The sequence below is a fragment of the Somniosus microcephalus genome, chromosome 5, assembly GCF_052327205.1.
Source record: "Somniosus microcephalus isolate GS21.2 chromosome 5, FLI_Smic_1.0, whole genome shotgun sequence".
Taxonomy (NCBI): domain Eukaryota; kingdom Metazoa; phylum Chordata; class Chondrichthyes; order Squaliformes; family Somniosidae; genus Somniosus; species Somniosus microcephalus.
The window spans coordinates 86767677-86784606 of record NC_140991.1 but is presented as its reverse complement, the minus strand read 5'-3'; the positions used below and the strand labels follow the sequence as shown (position 1 = coordinate 86784606).

The 16930-nt window shown below is 44.7% G+C and overlaps 1 protein-coding gene across 3 annotated transcripts in view; it reads right to left on the bottom strand.

The window, feature by feature from the left end:
• cdk14 (cyclin dependent kinase 14) overlaps window positions 1-16930 on the bottom strand; it is an 845377-nt gene that overhangs the window by 721392 nt on the left and 107055 nt on the right. Inside the window, exon 1 of one of the 3 annotated variants that reach the window (XM_085987945.1) lies at window positions 8663-8894. The exons of the other annotated variants lie outside the window; for them this stretch is intronic. The gene's annotated coding sequence lies outside the window, so the exon portion shown is untranslated. Of the gene's footprint in view, window positions 1-8662; window positions 8895-16930 lie in introns of those variants that run through there. 3 annotated transcript variants of the gene reach the window in all.

Here is a 16930-nt window from a genome sequence, read left to right as displayed (position 1 = left end):
CTTCGTACATTTGGTCTGAGCAAATCCAGACGAGATCTCAACCTTCGGTAAAGGAACATCATGGCCGGGGTCTGGTTGGTAACTGCATGTGTCGCATTTCTGTAGGCTAACAGGAAATTGTCCACCTTATGCTGTAGTGGAATTTCATCATCGCACATGGCCCTTATCGCCTTTTTAAAGGTTTGTACGAACCTCTCAGCCAATCCATTTGTAGCTGGAGATACGGGGCGGATGTGTAATGCCTTACCCCATTCCTTCTCAAATTTCCGAAACTCTTCGGACACAAACTGTGGTCAGTTATCAGAGCAAATCTGCTCTGGCAAGCCGTTCCTGGCAAATATGGTCTGTAGGACTGCAATCGTTTTCTCTGTAGTGGTGGAGGACATTTTGATCACCTCAGGCCATTTCGAGCGCGCATCCACTGCTATTAGGAACATTGAGTCCATGAATGGGCCAGCAAAATCAATATGCACCCGTTGCCATGGAGAGATGGAGAGGAGGGCCACTCCCATGGGTGTAGAGGGGCATGTGGTGGTGCATTTTGGACCTTCTGGCATCCTGAGCAGCTCTTTGTTAGGTCCTCGATTTGTTGATCGATCCCCAGCCACCACACAAGCCCTCGCAAGGCTTTTCATTTTCACCCCTCTCAGATGGCCTTCGTGAAGCTCATTGAGCACTCTCTCCCTTAACTTGGGTGGAATTACCACTCGGGATCCACACATCACTGTCCCCTGGCATACTGACAGCTGTTCTCTTCTGGATGAGAATGCTGGCAACAGTGAGTCGCAATGTGTTGGCCATCACTTCACCGTCAAATCATATACCCGAGACAATGTTGGATCAATGCGGGTTTCCTTCTCTATATCCGCATTAGTTAGCATTTTTGACAGTCGTCCAGGTGTGACGTCGTCATCCTTTTTGGCCTCAACCTTCAGTGCCTGTATGGAATGCCAATCTAATTGTATCTTCCGGATCCATTCACGTCCTTGTAGTGGTGGTCCTCCATCTGGCAATACATATAGGTCCATTTTGGGTATTTCCTGGCCTTTGTATATCACGTTCACCCTTATTTTTCCTTTGGGGTAGACTTTTTGCCCCATGTACATCTTCAAGACAATCTCTGTAGCTTTCAAGGGTATATGTGAAAATAGCCGCTTGTAGTCCCTTCGGTTTATGACTGTTAGGGCTGATCCTGTGTCCAATTCCATTTTCACTTGGGCTCCGTCTATCTTGAGCATTTGATTACCTTATGTAGTTTCAGACAACCCAGCTCCTTGCTTCCGGAGTCTGTATCACTTTTCTGTTCATCTGAACTACTGCCCATCACCTTATGTACCTTTTTGTACTTCTCCTGTGGAGATTTCTTGCTGCTGGTTTTCTTCCCTGACCTGCAGACTCTTGCTATGTGTCCTGCTTTTCCACACTGTCTGCACACTTGGTCCTTGAACCAACAATCCTTCTGGTCGTGTGTTGTTCTGCCGCAGCGATAACACTTCCCTGCTCCATATGACATTTCATTGGTGCCATATTCTTGCGGTCTCTGTTGTATCTCTGCAGCGCCCCGTGCGGCTGCTTTATGTGATACTGCTATGCTGAAAGCTTTGTCCAGCGTAAGATCCTTTTCTGATAGAAGCCGTTTCTGGGTTCCTTCACTTTGAAGCCCACACACAAACTTGTCCCTTAACGTATCTGCTAGTCCCAATCCAAACTGGCAGCGTTTCGATAGCTTGTGCAGTTCCGTTAAGTACTCAGCATTACTTTCGTCTTTATGCTGGTTCCTTTTGTGGAACTTAAATCTTTCTGCTATCAGCAGCGGTGTGGGGTTTAAGTGGTCCTGTAGGATTTCCACTATGCTTTTGAAATCCTTATCCACTGGCTTCTCTGGGGTCATTAGGTTTCGCAGTAAGCCATACGTTTTTGCACCCATGGAATTCAACAAAACTAGTGCTTTCCTGGCATCTGGCACTTCATTCGCCTTGCAGTACAGCTCAATGCGTTCCACATATGTCACCCAATCTTCGACTTCATTGTCGAACGCAGTGACACTGCCACTCTTTGGCATCCCTGGGTGTGGTTAGACTTTCAAAAATGGCGTCTCCCGCGCTCTCCCTTCTTCTCCGCTGGCTCAAAATGGCGTCTCCCGTGCTTTCCTTTCTTCCCGCGCTCGCCCTTCTTCTCCGCTGCGGCTTCAAAAATGGCGTCTCCCGCGCTCTCCCTTCTTCTCCGCGGCTCAAATGGCGTCTCCCACACTCCCTTTCTTTCCCCGCGGATGCTGCTCCGCCCTCGAGCCCTGGCTGCGCTCTGCGCGTTCTCCTGTGCGCCTCTCTCGTTGCCGCCGCTCGGTCCTGAACCCCGGCTGTGCTTTACCCTCTCTCTTATTGTTTTCCGTCGACGCCGCTCGGTTTTCAACCCCCGGCTGCGCCCTGTGCGCTTCACCCTCTCTCACCCCATCGACACTGCTCGGCCTTTTCTGTGCCATCGGTCAGCTCCAGCCGCCGCTGTCCGGGAAGGGTCTGCGCTGTACCTGTTGCTGGATCGTCGTGGCTGGAGAACCAAGCCCAGCTCTCAACAGCCTCCCCTGCGATGTTCACTCTCTGCCGGATGACTGGGCGGTTGCTCGTGGTCGACACCCGTGCTTCTGGCCTCGACTTTCTTCCACCGTCCTCCCGGAGCGAATCCTTGAAAGGAAATGCAGAGTTGCAGGTAGATTCGAATCGACCTCGTCGCCACTGCTGAATCCGTGATTCTTAAAGTATGATGTTTTCCAATAACTAGACGGAGGCTGTAAATTAACAATCAACAGGTGTTTACTGGAGGAGGGTAGTCTAAAGACTAACAGTACAGAGGCATGCTCAAGGCTTATATACAGGTGTGGTCACTGCCGGTACTACAGTGTACAGGAGCTGTAAAAGTAGTTCTCTCTTAAAGGTACATACACTACACCCCCTACAATCTATTGACCCTTAAAACCCAAGCTGGGAGTCATCTCATCGCTATTTGATATACCTGATGCCTCACCTACTCTTCCACCATGGTGATGCCCTGAACTACAGTCCTTAGCCTTCGGCTAGCCTGCTCAGTTTAAAAGAGCAGAAACCATTTATGATGTTAGTCCTGATGTGCAACAGGCCTATTCTTCATAGTCAGAAATTTACAGCACAGGAGGCCGCCATTCGGACCAGTTTGTCTGTCTCAGCCGAAAAAGAGCTATCCAGCCTAATCCCACTTTCCAGCTCTTGGTCTGTAGCCCTGTAGGTTACGGCACTTCAAATCCAAGTACTTTTTCCAATGTGATGAGGGTTTATGCCTCTAAAACCCTTTCAGGCAATGAGTTCCAGACCCCCACCACCCTCTGGGTGAAAAAAGTTTTCAAAACCCTCTAATCCTTCTACCAATTACTTTAAATTTATGCCCCCTGGTTATTGACCTCTAAGGGAAATAGGTCCTTCCTATCCCCTCATAATTTTGTACACTTCAATTAAGTCTCCGTAAGCCTCCTTTGTTCCAAAGAAAATAACCCCAGCCTATCAAATCTTTCTTCATAGCTAAAATTCTCGTGTTCTGGCAAAATCCTCATCATCTCCTCTGTAACTTCTCTAGTGCAATCACATCTTTCCTGTAATGTGGTGACCAGAACTGTACACAGTACTCTAGCTGTGGCCTAACTAGTGTTTTATACAGTTCAAACATAACCACCCTGCTCTTATAGTTTATACCTTGGCTAATAAAGGAAAATATCCTGTATGCCTTCTTAACCACCTTATCTACCTGGCCTGCTGCCTTCAAGGATCTGTGGATATGCACTCCAAGGTACCTCTGTTCCTCTACACTTCAGTATATGACCATTTATTGTGTATTCCCTTGCCTTGTTAGCCCTCCCCAAATGCATTACCTCACACTTCTCTGGACTAAATTCCATTTGCCACTTTTCTGCCCACCTGACCAGTCCATTGATATCCTCCTGCAGTCTGCTGTTTTCTTCCTCACTATCAACCACACAGCCAACTTTTGTATCATCTGCAAACTTCTTAATCATGTTCCCTACATTGAAGTCTAAATCATTGATATAAACCACAAAAAGCAAGGGACCTAGTACTGAGCCCTGTGGAACCCCACTGGAAACAGCCTTCCAGTCACAAAAACACCCGTCGACCATTACCCTTTGCTTCCTGCCACTGAGCCAATTTAGGATCTAACTTACCACTTTCCCTTGGATCCCATGGGCTTTTACTTTTCTGACTAGTCTGCCATGTGGGACCTTGTCAAAAGCCTTGCTAAAATCCATGTAGACTGCAAACATGCTACCCTCATCAACCCTCCTCAAAAAATTCAATCGTTAGACAGTCATGACCTTCCCTTAACAAATCTATGCTGACTGTCTTTGATTAATCCATGCCTTTCTAAATAATGATTAATACTGTAACTCAGAATTTTTTCCAATAATTCACCCAGCACCAAGTTAGGCTGACTGGCCTGTAATTACTCAGTTTATCCCTTTCTCCTTTTTTAAACAATGGTGCAACGTTAGCAGTCCTCCGGCACCACACCTGCAGTCAGAGGGGATTGGAAAATGATGGTCAGAGCCTGCGCTATTTCCTCCCTTGCTTCTCTTAACAGCCTGGGATACATTTCATCCGGGCCTGGCGATTTATCAACTTTCAAAGATGCTGAACCCCTTAATATTTCCTCTCTCACTGTTTATCCCGTCTAATATTTCACACTCCTCCTCCTTAACTACAATGTCTGCATCGTCCCTCTCTTTTGTTAAGACAGACGCAAAGTATTCATTAAGAACCATACCCACGTCTTCTGCCTCAACACACAGGTTACCTTTTTGGTCTCTAATTGGCCCTACTCTTTCTTTAGTTATCCTCTTGCTCTTTATAGATCTTTAAAATATCTTTGGGTTTTCCTCGATTTTACTTGCCAATATTTTTTTCATGCCCTCTCTTTGCTTTCCTAATTTCCTTTTTAATTTCATCCCTGCACTTTCTATACTCCTCTAGGCTTTCTGCAGTATTTAGCTCCTGGTATCTGACATAAACTTCCTTTTTTTTGCCTTATCCTACCCTGCATGCCCCTCGACATCCAGGGGTCTCTAGATTTGGGAGTCCCACACTTATTCTTTGAGGGAACATATTTGCTCTGGACCCTCAGTGTCTCCTTGAATGCCTCCCACTGCTCCGACACTCATTTACCTTCAAGTAGCTGCTTCCAGTCCACTTTTGCTAAATCACATCTCAGCTTAGTTAAACTGGCCTTACCCCAATTGAGAACTTTTACTACTGGTCTATCTTTTCCATAATCTAACTGAATCATGATCTCTACCACCAAAATGCTCCCCCACTGATACCCCTTCCACCTGCCCAGCTTCATTCCCTAAAACCAGGTCCAGAATCACCCCCTCTCTTGATGGGCTTGCTATGTACTGGCTAAAAAAAGTTCTCCTGAATGCATTTTAAGAATTCTGCATCCTTTATTACCTTTTACACTGATTTTATCTCAGTTTATATTAGGGTAGTTAAAATCCCCTACCATTACAGCCCTACTGTTTTTGCACCTCAGAAATTTGCCTACATATTTGCTCTTTTATCTCCGATCCGACTATTTGGGGGTCTGTAGTACACTCTCAGCAGTGTAATTGACCCTTTTTTGTTCTTCAGTTCAACCCATATGGCCTCATTTGATGATCCTAACATATCCTCCCTCCTCACAGCTGTAATTGTTTCTTTAACTAATATTCCAACCTCCCCTCCTTTTTTATCCACCTCTCTATCTTGTCTGAAAACCCTGTAACTAGGAATGTTGAGCTGCCATTCCTATCTTCCTTTCAGTTGTATCAAAGATGCCCATTCTTCCTTAAAATGGAGAGACAGAGTTAACACTGAACAGTTATGTTCTCCGATATCTAAAATAGGACATGTAATCATTTAGAATTACAAAAGTTCTTAAATTTCCAGAGGAAAAATCTTTGGATGTTAACATACCGATAAATTTTAACTTCTTTTAGGTGCCACGGAATGACAAGAGGCAGATTCATGCCTGCAATTCCATATATGGCGAGTCCTGTTCTTAAAACAAACTGTCAGAGAGCCTGAATGCAGACATGCCTCTCGCCAAAGGACAAGACATAAAAAAAGACAATTCTACCCAGCAACTTGTACAGCATTTACTGACTAGTTACGGTCACTTGCCTATCCTCTTTGTACCATTGTGAGAAGCCTAAAAACAGACTTTTTTCTTCAGTTTTTCATTACCAGGCCCCTTGAAGTGTGAACTACTCAGCATTTTAATATACATACTGGAACTAAAAGGTTGCAACTGTAAACATGCAAGATATATTTAAGCCCCACTAAAACTAGATTGTGATGCCAAGATCAGCATGCAACATCTATTAGACTTCCTTATACGAGACTAGGATTTCATTCAGTTGCAGTGCAAACGGATCACTAGCTGTAATAAGTAAATCAAGAAGATTGGATTGAATATCCTGACCCAAATCAGACAGTGCTTAACTTAATGGGATGAGTGTTATTGAAGAAGGTAGGACAGTCACTGCACTCTTCCTGCCATACTCATCTTGTCTATGTCATCAGCAACAGTCTAATTCTTCTTGGAGCCATTTGTTCCATACATTCTTTATTCCATTAGGCATAAAATATTAATTTTACATACCCATTTGATTGTAATTGGGAATTGATCACTACGTTTTACCATTCTAGGTTTTCAGATATTTTAATTTGCTGTCAAGAGGTTGCAGACTTGACAAATCTGAATGGAAATACCTATTTGTAGAAGATTGAACCTGTACTACAAGTACATCTAACAGCAAGAGGAGGCAAAATGACCAAAGGCACTATTAAACATACCCATTCTTCATACAATTTTTTAATGAATCCCATAAAGACTGATGGGCTAGAAATGGAGGAGAGAACACACATTACTCATCACATTAAGTCCTGTTTCTTATAAGTTGGGAGACTGGAGAGTTAAATCTGCACCTGTGCAGCTATTCAGCAGTTTACAACTCATCATGCACCTCCTCACAGGGCCAACATCCTCCCGACATAAACCATATCCTATAGATGAGAGAGGTGGCAGCTCCAAAAAATGTATTTAAGTGAACTCAAGAGGAGATGATGGATATTATATCTGCGTATAGCAAACACACCCTCTGCATTCCATACAATGCAAACAGAAACACATTGAAACCCATCACCATGTTTAAAAAGTTCCAAATCAAGCTTGAAAATCCACACAAACAGTTTCTGTTGCTAGATATGGAATGCACACTTTTCCCCCTTAGGGGCACATTCCATCAAGTCTAGAGAGTTGAAATGCAGGTTGGCTGAGCCAAAGCTTAAGGACCTCTTCCCCGACCCCCTCCCCCAGTACTATTGAAGTTTAACCAGCTAAAGCCACACAATTTACCACTATAGAGCATGGTTAAGATTATCACTACCTGTCCAGCCAAGACCACCCTATCCGTTAAGACATCGACTAGCAGTATTATCTGGAACCAAATGGGAAAAGCACCAGCCACTGTGACAGGTCTACCCTCTTGGTTCCACTTGAGACACAGACTGGCCGGTTAATTATCAACAGTGCCCTGTACACTGTTATGGCTTTAATATCCTTTCCATAATGGGGCATCCAAAACTGCACACGATACTTCAACTGTGGCCGAACCAATACCTTACTACTTATTAATACCTGTAACTCTAATCCACCACCCCTCCCCCCCACCCATTTATAAACCACAGAATGTTGATGGTCTTTTATAATGACTTTATTATCTACCTACATTCACACTTTCAGGGAACTATGACAGCATTGACAGTAGACTCCTTTGTGATTTATAATGTCATTCTTAGTTCAGTTGCAATGAGAAAGCAGCTATCACCAAAATATCAAAGTGAAAGAGATGTTCCTTACTAAATCCCGAGCAGAGTCTCTGTTTTGTCCACGATGGTGGCAACTTACCTCGAGTTCGAAGACTTGGGCAATATCAAGATGCATTTAGGAAGGATTTTTTTTTCATCTTCCTGCACTGAATCAGAAATATTACCCATTTGTCAATGAAGTCCTATAATAGACCATTAAACAAAGAACTAAAATAGTTGTTTGATGCCTGTGGGACAATTCAAAAAACACTGTTGTAGCCACGTGGTGGGCATTGTGGTAGATGCATGGAGGATCTGCTTCACGTTAACAGCTTAGAATTCTAAATACCAGTGACTAATGGATGGGCTTTGCAAACAGGGCAATGAACAGAAACGTACAAAGTAGTGAAGCTGGGGGAACTGTAAAGTGAAATAGCTGTAGCAATTTTGAATATGCAAATTGTAAAGGTTAGCTTTGAATGATGAACAACAATGCAAAGAAGCATATATATGAAAATGAGAAATACTGTCCATGAGAAAGTACATAACATATTGTATGGTTGGTTCTTGACAGCTAATAAATTACAGATGCCCAAGCAATTGATCAAATCTTTTACAGATAATAAAAATTGAGTATGTGTCTCTGATTTGTGAAGACAGTCATATTCATTGTTTTTAATGCACAACACTAAGTACAGAACTGCCATGTCAAAATATGATTTATGCACCAAATTGACTTCTAAAACAAAATAATTGTGAAAGCAGCACATAAAACTCACTTCTGGGTCTCCAATACTGCAGATTGTCCATAATTCTGAACTTAATCCATTTCCCTTTATGTCTACAATTCAAGATGATACTGGTACTCTTCCAGCTTTACTCTTCCCTTTTGTGATCATTGACAGTTGAGCAATGTTCTTCAATGGTTTCAAAACCTGCTTTGACTCAGAGCTTTGGCTCCGTTTAATAATAATGTTAATGTAATGAAGAATCACAATAACTTTGTTATAACCTTTCAGAAATCCAAGTGTATCATGTAACATCTAAGCATTCTGACCCACAATAGCGATTAAATTCTAAATATACACACTTCAGTTTAATAGTTTTGCATCACATCCACATTCCCTACAATGTCACACTAATGACCTTAACTGGAATGGTGTCATTTTGTTCTCCATGGGTTAAATTTCTGGAACAGCTAAGCCAGTTTGCGCCAAGGCTCTGTCAAGATAGTTTACACTGCAGCAAATACAACATTGAAGGGAAAATAATTTAAACATACTAAAGGATCATCTGCCCAGTCACAATTTTCAAATAGACCACAAAACATGTTCTTCCTTACCTTCTCAATCTCAATTTTTTATATTTGTGTACACAAATTTAAACCTCTTGATTTTACACTCACGTGAGGCATAATGGTTTTAGATTAAAGTAGGCAAAAACAGTCAGAGGGAAGATAAAAATGGTCATAGTGGGCCTGAGATATGTTAAGTAGATAAGTGGCCTTTGACATTGGCAAGCAAACATCTAGTTTAAGAGGAGACAACAGCATTAATCACATTAGCTTGCAAATGCTTTGTCATCTCAGGGGGAGGGGGTGGGGGTGGGGAAGAGGGAGTAGGGAGGGAGTTGGCAAGAGAAGAAAAACAAAGAAATAAAGACAAAATTGCATTTATATATAGCAACTATCCGGCTAGTCAAAAGGTGCTTCACAACCAATGAAATATTTTGAGGTGTAGTCACTGTTGTTTTGTACACAGAAAGGTCCCACAAACAGGAAATAAGATCAATCACCAGGTAATCTGTTTTGGATGGTGTTGGTTAAGGGAGGAATATTGGCCAAGACACCAGGAAAACCTCTTGTTCTTTGAACAGTCCCATGGCATGTTTATTGTCCACTGAACAAGCAAGACAGAACCGTGGTTTAATGTATAATTCAAAAGATAGTACCTCCAACAATACAGCGTTGCACTGATGTTGCGCTAGGTTACATGCTCAAATTGTTGCTTGGGCACCATAACCTTCTGACTCAGAGGCAAAAGTGCTAACTGGGCCAAGCTGACAGAAGGGCTTACATGATGAACCAACCCTTTAGTTGTTATTTAATCAATCATCGACCTGAATTGTAAACTCTGTTTCTCTCGCCACAGATGCTGCTGAGTATTTCCAGTATTTTCAGTTTTTACTTCAGATTTCCAGCATCCGCAGTATTTTGCTTTTGTATTAGTCTAACAAGTGTGTTGGCAAAACAGATTACCACTCCGGTCTTTAGTTTTATGAAAATAAAAAAGACCCGAATAATGAAAGAAGCAATAATTTATTTTAAACAAGGCTTCAAGAGGATGAAAAAGCACTAAAATAACTTGGAGATTTGCTGGCAGATCCCTTCTAGCACTATGACAACTGTATTTGTTGTTATAAAAACAAAGATCACGGTTGCCCTGTGTAACATCACAGGAGTCCTCATTTTAGTTACAGCACTGTAGTGCAGCAGCTTATAGGATATCTTCACATCCAACATGATGCTGCGACAACACAACTAAGGATCGTGTTTCAGCCACTACACTGCTTGCAATTGAAGTGCTACACTAAATAATTTAGTGTTTTAAATTATATTCAGCTACTAATCCAGGTACTTTACAGAATCTAGTAAGAGGCAATATTAGGAAATACGTATCCAAATTTTATGTAGAACTCAGAAGAAATTGTGAAAGCTGGAATAAAGACCCTACCTCAGTAAAATGTACTAAATTCGTTTAAAGGAAATTACACTTTTCCGTATATAGATTGTAAACTTCTGTATGAAAACGGAAGACAAACCCTCGGCATAGGTCTTCCAAAAAGGCAACAGAACAAAAATTAACCATTGTGACAACAGAAATTAATCCTTTCCAGAATAATTTCAACTGATAAAGCTGCTAAAAAGGCTATGGGTAACTTTTTGTTTTGCATTCTCAGTGCACACAGAGCATGTATTAAAACGCTCAGCGCAGTGGATCTTGCATTCGTTACACAGTCCACCCAATTTCCCATTCACTAATCGAAATGGACAGGGCAGGACCAGGGTTTTGGGGGGGGGGGGGGGGTGGGGGGGGGGGGGAGGCAGGAGGGTAATCAGGTCAACTGCATAATGGGCACTCTATCCCAATGTTCATCTGCACCTGGTGTACGTGTGGAAAAATCATCCTAATATGTGGACGCACAAGAACTAAATTTAAAGTGTTAAAAGTTAAACCAGTGTAGCAGAATTATTCATGTATTCTAGCCTACTGTAAATATCTGTTTATGTAAATGCATTCAGACATTGCTGGAACTGCAGTCAAAGTTGGCATTTGATAACATCCACTGTAATCCAATGATCGAGCATGGTTAAAGCTTCGATGCTGGGGATGTTGGCCTGAGCGAGAACAGAGACGTTGGTGCGCCTATCCTGCCAATGGCTTTGCAGGATCCTGCGGAGGCAGCATTGGTGGTACCTCTCCAGTGCTTTGGAGGTGCATGCTGTACATGGTCCATGTCTCCGAGGCATACAGCAGGGCAGCTATCACTGCTGCTCTGTAGACCATGAGCTTCATGCCGGGTTTGAGGTCCTGGTCTTCATGGCGCGGGTGATGCGGTCGTCCTTGCAGTCCCTCGTTCGGACGATGACGTAGTCCAGCAGATGCCAGTGCTTGGAGCGAGGGTGCTGCCATGAAGCCTTGTACTTGTCTCTCTGACAGAACTAGGTGTTGGTTATGACAAGGCCATGTTCTGAGCAGTTCGACAGGAGGAGGGTACCGTTGGAGTTGGCTTTCCCTACCCCCTCTCTGCCGATCACACCTCACCAGAGGTCTGTGTCCTTTTCAACTCTGGCGTTAAAGTCGCTGAGGAGGATCAACTGGTCACCTGTTGGGACTCTGAATAGGGATTGTTTGAGGCTGGAGTAGAATTCCTCTTTGGTCTCATCTGTGGTTTCCAGTGTTGGGGCGCACGCACTGAAGACCGTAGCGCACTGGTTCCGGGCTAGGGTGAGCCGAAGAGTCATGAGGCGCTCATTTATACCACTAGGAGAGTCTCCGAGACGCCCAACTAGTTCATTTTTTATGGCAAAGCCTACCCCATGGAGTGGCGTTCTCCTTCAGGTTTGCCTTTCCAGAAGAAGGTGTAACCATCGCCTTGCTCCTCGAGCTGGCCTTCCCCTGCCCGCCGGGTCTCGCTTAGGGTGGCGATGCCAATGTCGAAACGTCTGAACTCCCGGGCAACGATAGCAGTACAGCGTTCCGGTCTGTCACTGTTGGGGTTGTCCATGAGGGTCCTGACGTTCCAGGTCCCGAACTTCATTTTAAAGGGTGGAAGATGCCGGTGCGTGAATTCTTTTAACGTGGGGTGGCCGTTGCACACCAGCTACCACACGGGCTTGACAGAGCAAGGTCTTGGTCCAATGGCAAGGGGACTCAAGATGATTGGAGACCAGGCTCTGCTGCAACGGCCTAGCACACACACACAAACATACTGCTACTGTCCTCCTCCCTCCTTCCTGCAGGTCCTCTCTGCCTGGGTTTCGTAGGATGCATTGTGGTCCTCCTGACCTCGCTGTTGGCCCGTGCCACACCACTCCTGGGCCCGTCCTCAGACATGAGTGACGTTGTCTCTCACAGGATCAAACTGGCACTGATATTCTCGCGACCCCTGGCCCCGAGCTCCAGTGGTCACTAGTCCAATGGAGAAGTGTAGTCTTGATGGCAGAGAGGTCTGGGAATTTGGAAGCTAAGCTTAAGTGAAGAGCCAGTGCTCACTGATGAGAACACCAACAACACCCCACACACACACACACACACACACACACACACATCCAGACACAATTTAATATTGATAAGTGTGAAGTGATGCATTTTGGGAGGAACAACATGGAGAGGCAGTACAATCTAGATGATACTATTTTGAGGGGGTGCAAGACCACAGGGACCTGGGGAGCACAGTCACAAATCTCTGAAGGTGGCAGGGCAAGTTCATAGGTGGTTAAGAAAATGTATGGGATATTTGGCTTTGTAAATAGGGGCGTTGAACACAGAAACAAGTCAGTCATGCTTTACAAATCACTGGTTAGGCCTCAGCTGAGGTATTGTGTACAATTCTCAGCACCACACCTTAAGAAGGGCATCAAGGCCTTGGAGAGGGTACAGAGGAGCTTTACCATGATCATACCAGGGGTGAGGGACTTAAGTTATATGCAGAAGCTGGGATTGTTCTCTTTAAAGCAGAGAAGGTAAAGGGGAGATGTAAAATAGAGATATTCAAAATTATATGGGGTATTGATAGAGCAAATAAGGAGAAATTGTTTCCTCTGGCAAGTGGGTCGGTAACCAAAGGTCATAGATCTAAAACAATTGGTAAAAGAACTAGAGGGGAAATGAGGAGAAACTTTTTCACAGAGGGTTATGATGATCTGGAATGCACAACCGGAGAGTGGTGGAAGCAGGTTCCATAGCAATTTTCAAAAGGTAATTGGACATGTACTCGAAGACTAATTTGCAGGGTTATGGGGAAGAGCTGGGGTGTTGGACTACATTGGACAGCTCTTTCAAAGAGCCGGCACAGGTATGATGGGCCAAATGGCCTCCTTCTGTGCTGTAAGATTCTATGAATTTACCCATGCTCAGCCTTGACAGAGTTGGTTAGAAGTTGTGCTGCTGAAATTTCTAATATTCCTGCGAGTGTGGCCATTTCAGAGCTTCTAGTTTACAGACTGGAACTTTGATTAAATTGTTCTTTAAGGTTCTTTAACACAAGTGAGAAAAAACAAAATATTCGGAAATGAGGTGGGAGAGAGAAAACGGGGAATTATAGACCGGTAAGCCGGACATCGGTAGTGGGGAAAATGCTAGAGTCCATTATAAAAGATGTAATAGCAGAGCACTTGGAAAACAGTGACAGGATCGGACAAAGTCAACCTGGATTTACAAAAGGTAAATCGTGCTTGACTAATCTACTGGAATTTTTTGAGGATGTAGCTGGTAGAATAGATAAGGGAGAACCAGTGGATGTGGTGTAATTGGACTTTCAGCAGGCTTTCGATAAGGACCCACATAAGAGATTAGCGTGTAAAGTTAAGGCACATGGGATTGGGGGCAAGGTACTGACTTGGATAAAGAACTGGTTGGCAAAGAGTTGGAATAAATGGCTCTTTTTCCGAGTGGCAGGCAGTGACTAGTGGGGTACCACAGGGATCGGTCCGAGGACCCCAGCTATTCACAATATATATATATATATATACACACATATATATATGATCTAGACGAGGGAACTAGATGTAATATCTCCAAGTTTGCAGACGACCTAAAGCTGGGTGGGTGGGTGTGCTGTGAGGAGGATGCAGAGAAACTCCAGTATGATTTGGACAGGTTGGGTGATTATACTGCATCTGCCATGCTTCTGTGCAATGTGGATAAATGCGAGGTTATCCACTTTGGTGGCAAAAACAGGAAGGCAGATTATCTGAATGGCAATAGATTGGGAGCAGGGGAAGTGCAACGAGACCTGGGTGTCCTTGTGCACCAGTCGCTGAAGGTAAGCATGCAGATGCAGCAGGCGGTTAAGAAGGCAAATGGTATGTTGGCCTTCATAGCGAGAGGGTTTGAGTACAGGAGCAAGGATGTCTTGCTGCAGTTGTACAGGGTCTCGCTGAGACCACACCTTGAGTATTGTGTGCAGTTTTGGTCACCTTATCTGAGGAAGGATGTTCTTGCCATGGAAGGAGTGCAGTGAAGATTCACCAGACTGATACCTGGGATGGCAGGAATGACGTATGAGGAGAAATTGGGTCGATTGGGCTTGTACTCGCTGGAGTTTAGAAGAATGAGAGGGGATCTCATTGAAACTTATAAAATTCTAACAGGACTAGACAGACTAGATGCAGGAAGGATGTTCCCAATGGCGGGGGAGTCCAGAACCAGGGGTCACAGTCTAAGGATAAGGGGTAAGCCATTTAGGACAGAGATGAGGAGGAATTTCTTCACCCAGAGAGTGGTGAACCTGTGGAATTCTCTACCACAGAAGGCAGTGGAGGCCAATTCATTAAATATATTCAAGAAGGAGTTGGATATATTTCTTAAGGCTAAAGGGATCAAGGGATATGGGGAGAAGGCAGGGACAGGGTACTGAATTTGGATGATCAGCCATGATCTCATTGAATGGCAGAGCAGGCTCGAGGGGCCGAGTGGCCTACTCCTGCTCCTATCTTATGTTTCTATGAACAGCTATACATTAACTGTGGAAATAAATGGTGCATTTATCCCATATGCGCAAGTCCAGATCATTTCACCAATATCAATTACCGCAATATTTTTACAAACAGCAGCATTGGCTCCCATTCCCCCCCATTCCCCCAAAACCTCAAATTTAAAATTCCTATCTTGGGTGTTTAAATCCATCCATGACTTCACCTCTTCTCATTTCTGTAAACTACTCTACTGCTACAACCCTATTCTCCCTGACCTCTTGTGCATCCCCACCTCACCCACTCGCCCCCTGACCCACTATTGCCAGCCATCCTTCCGACACCTGGGCCCTAGACTTGAATTCTCTTCCTATACTCCTCCACCTCCCCACTTCCCTCTTCTCCTTTTAAGATCCTTCTTAAAACTCACTTCTTTGACCAAGCTTTTGGGAACTTCTAATATCTCATTTGGCTCAATGTCCATTTGTCCTTGAAGCTCTGAAGCACCTGGGGGCATTTACCTACATTAAAAGGTGCTGTATAAATCTAAGTTAGTTAGTTGAAGTGTTGTTTTTCTTTACAAGGCAGATACATTTGGACACACACCTACCATTTCAAAGTGCAAGTGATATAGATATATATAATAATTTCCAAGATCCGTTGCCAATGCTCCACGTAGAAATGGAATGCTGGTTGGCACGGTCGTCATCAACTTCCTCAAGTCAAAGGAAACAAAGTCTAGGCACCCACTTTCGTAGAGCACTGCAAAAGGACATTGTGCAGCAAGTAAAATAATGGAAACTATTCTAAGGAGCAGACTGTAGAATTACCTGCGCCATGGTTCGGAATTCCTTCTGCCAATTTTCCATGAAAAACACTTCAACATAAGTGATTTCAATGTGTGTTTTGGCAAAAGTTTGACTGAAAGGAAGTAATTTCCCCAGTTTTACTTACTGTCGAATAAAGCAACTTACTGAACCAAAACAAACAATGCCTGTTGTGTCTCCTTGTGTTCTTATACTATATATATTAGACTGTTGAGATACCGCGGCAAACGTGGGAGTCGAGACCAGAGTTGGTGAAACACAACTGCTTTAATCTACATCATGGCAAAGAGAGAGCTTGAAAAGCCCGCGCAACCACTTAAATATTCCCCAGACAGGAAGTGCTCCCGGCAGCCTGTCCCTGTGGGAAACAAGTTGCCGGAGGAAAGGGCCCCCGGCTGGGGGCGGCTGCTGCCAGCAGTGCGCCTGCGTAAACTGTCCGTGCCGCCGTGAGCGGATTATGTCCAATGGTGGCGTGTCGCCACAGAGCTCCCCCCAGAATCCGCTTAGGAGGAGTGGACGAGTCGTGAGGGTGGTCTAATGGTTCTGCCAGAGCGGCTGAGTGGTCGCCGGTCTAGTTGGTGGGGCCGGGCGGTTCGCCGCCGGCTGTGCTGGCTTGCTGGCGGGACGGCCTCTAGTTGGAGGTCAGGCCACGGGGACCTGTTCCCCTGGTTGTGTGTGTGCTGGTTTGAGCCGGTCGATGGAGACTGTTTCGACCCTGTCGCCGAGTCGCAGCTTGAAGACCTTGTCCCCGGTTTGTAGTACCTCGTACGGTCCGTCATACGGGGGTCGCAGGGGTCCGCGTCGTGTCGCACGAAGACGAAGCGTGCCTGCTGTAAGTTTGGCGGGACGTGAGGTGCGAGTTCGCCGTGTCGGTTGACCGGAAGTGGGGCGAACTGTTGAGCGGGAGAGAAAAAGAGTTGTGCCGCTGTTGTTCGGCCGACCAAGGCGTGGTAGCCTCCGGGAGGAATTCGCCTGGTACGCGCAACGGTTGTCCGTAGACTAACTCCGCTGCAGAGGACTGGAGG